The 2,500-nt window shown below is 46.9% G+C and overlaps 2 non-coding genes across 2 annotated transcripts in view; both read left to right on the top strand.

Annotated features, from left to right (window-relative positions):
* TRNAR-UCU (transfer RNA arginine (anticodon UCU)) overlaps window positions 1-54 on the top strand; it is an 84-nt gene extending 30 nt beyond the window's left edge. Inside the window, 2 exon segments of the tRNA in view lie at window positions 1-7; window positions 19-54. The exon segment at window positions 1-7 is cut by the window's left edge and continues 30 nt beyond it. This is a non-coding gene — a tRNA (tRNA-Arg).
* A 1,369-nt stretch (window positions 55-1,423) lies between these two features.
* Window positions 1,424-1,507, top strand: TRNAR-UCU (transfer RNA arginine (anticodon UCU)). Its single transcript is given in 2 exon segments — window positions 1,424-1,460; window positions 1,472-1,507. It is a non-coding gene; the product is annotated as a tRNA-Arg (tRNA).
* Window positions 1,508-2,500: the final 993 nt, after the last annotated feature.

Here is a 2,500-nt window from a genome sequence, read left to right as displayed (position 1 = left end):
ACTTCTAGAGTGAAAGTGATTCAAAGGTTGTGGGTTCGAGTCCCACCAGAGTCATACTTTCTAGCGCACTGTGGTAGCTTGTTGTGTGCTCTTAGGCAAAAAACCTGCCTAGGACTTCATTTGTTATCGTAGCCCTGCCTTGAAGCTTTTTAAGGCGACTGATTTAGCATTCAGTTTTGATCTGCAGTGCAAAGGGAAGAGCCCTTTTCTAAATGGCATATTAGAAAAAACTTTCTGACGGTGAGAGTGATCAATGAGTGGTACAGGTTACCACGGGTGGTGATGAGTTCTCCTTCCATGGAAGTGTTCAAACAAAGGCTGGACAAAGATCTGTCTGGAATGATTTAGGTAATCCTGCACTGAGCAGGTGCTTGGACCCGATGACCCTTCCAACTCTACCATTCTATGATCTTCTGTATTTAGGCATGTATGTCTGCATTGACAGAGAAGAGGACATTTTTTAAGAAACAAAGCGATTTCTCAAATTGGGCTGTCCAGGAAGATGTTGATGTGGTAGGGACTGCAAAAACCAAGCTTCCTAGCAGAGGATGGTTTCGATCCATCGACCTCTGGGTTATGGGCCCAGCACGCTTCCGCTGCGCCACTCTGCTGCATTGGGATAGCTTACAAGGTGCTGGTGAGGCAAAGCTGAGGAAGCCTCTGACTGTTACTAAGCCGCTAACAGGGAGCCACTCTCCGTGGGCAGTTGGGTACTCTTTTGAGTCACGCTGTTGTGTTCTAGTTTATCTCTTCTTTTCCTTTTTTTGATATTATTGTTTAGGTAGTCACCTGAGAGAATATAGTTGACCTGACTGAGGATTTGGCCAGCGGCACAATGTGTGGTTGTCTCTGTGGCGCAATCGGTTAGCACGTTCGGCTGTTAACCGAAAGGTTGGTGGTTCAAGCCCACCCAGGGACGGGCTTGCCTTTTGTTTGCGCCGTATGTTACACGTAAAGACGTGGCTGTCAGTGTGTCTGAGCCGTTTAAAAGCTTCAAAATGGTAATGCTAGCCAAAAAGGTCCTTCGAGCCGGAATTGAACCAGCGACCTAAGGATTGCTAATTTGCTTCTACAGTCCTCCGCTCTACCAGCTGAGCTATCGAAGGCCAGTTTTTTGAGCGCCAAAGATAAAAAGGCCATCATGCTAGAGTTTCAAAGCGCTGGCAAGTAAAGATGTTGGAGGATGCAGGCATCGATCCCGCTACCTCTCGCATGCGAAGCGAGCGCTCTACCATGTGAGCTAATCCCCCTTGCCTGCTGCTTCCACCTGTCTACTCTGATCAGCAATTTTAGCACATTCCCAGCATTCAAGAGTTTCCAAAGTTGAGGGCTTTTTTTTTTTTTTTTAAGTATAGATGTCACAAAAGTGAGATGCACTGGCCTTTTCACAGCCAAAAATTGACTATGCGGAAGGCTTAAGAGTGGCTCTGTGGCGCAATGGATAGCGCATTGGACTTCTAGAGTGAAAGTGATTCAAAGGTTGTGGGTTCGAGTCCCACCAGAGTCGTACTTTCTAGCGCACTGTGGTAGCTTGTTGTGTGCTCTTAGGCAAAAAACCTGCCTAGGATTTCATTTGTTATCGTAGCCCTGCCTTGAAGCTTTTTAAGGCGACTGATTTAGCATTCAGTTTTGATCTGCAGTGCAAAGGGAAGAGCCCTTTTCTAAATGGCATATTAGAAAAAACTTTCTGACGGTGAGAGTGATCAATGAGTGGTACAGGTTACCACGGGTGGTGATGAGTTCTCCTTCCATGGAAGTGTTCAAACAAAGGCTGGACAAAGATCTGTCTGGAATGATTTAGGTAATCCTGCACTGAGCAGGTGCTTGGACCCGATGACCCTTCCAACTCTACCATTCTATGATCTTCTGTATTTAGGCATGTATGTCTGCATTGACAGAGAAGAGGACATTTTTTAAGAAACAAAGCGATTTCTCAAATTGGGCTGTCCAGGAAGATGTTGATGTGGTAGGGACTGCAAAAACCAAGCTTCCTAGCAGAGGATGGTTTCGATCCATCGACCTCTGGGTTATGGGCCCAGCACGCTTCCGCTGCGCCACTCTGCTGCATTGGGATAGCTTACAAGGTGCTGGTGAGGCAAAGCTGAGGAAGCCTCTGACTGTTACTAAGCCGCTAACAGGGAGCCACTCTCCGTGGGCAGTTGGGTACTCTTTTGAGTCACGCTGTTGTGTTCTAGTTTATCTCTTCTTTTCCTTTTTTTGATATTATTGTTTAGGTAGTCACCTGAGAGAATATAGTTGACCTGACTGAGGATTTGGCCAGCGGCACAATGTGTGGTTGTCTCTGTGGCGCAATCGGTTAGCACGTTCGGCTGTTAACCGAAAGGTTGGTGGTTCAAGCCCACCCAGGGACGGGCTTGCCTTTTGTTTGCGCCGTATGTTACACGTAAAGACGTGGCTGTCAGTGTGTCTGAGCCGTTTAAAAGCTTCAAAATGGTAATGCTAGCCAAAAAGGTCCTTCGAGCCGGAATTGAACCAGCGA

The sequence above is a fragment of the Eleutherodactylus coqui genome, chromosome 1, assembly GCF_035609145.1.
Source record: "Eleutherodactylus coqui strain aEleCoq1 chromosome 1, aEleCoq1.hap1, whole genome shotgun sequence".
NCBI classification, from domain to species: Eukaryota; Metazoa; Chordata; class Amphibia; order Anura; family Eleutherodactylidae; genus Eleutherodactylus; species Eleutherodactylus coqui.
This window is presented reverse-complemented; position numbering and strand designations above follow the sequence as displayed.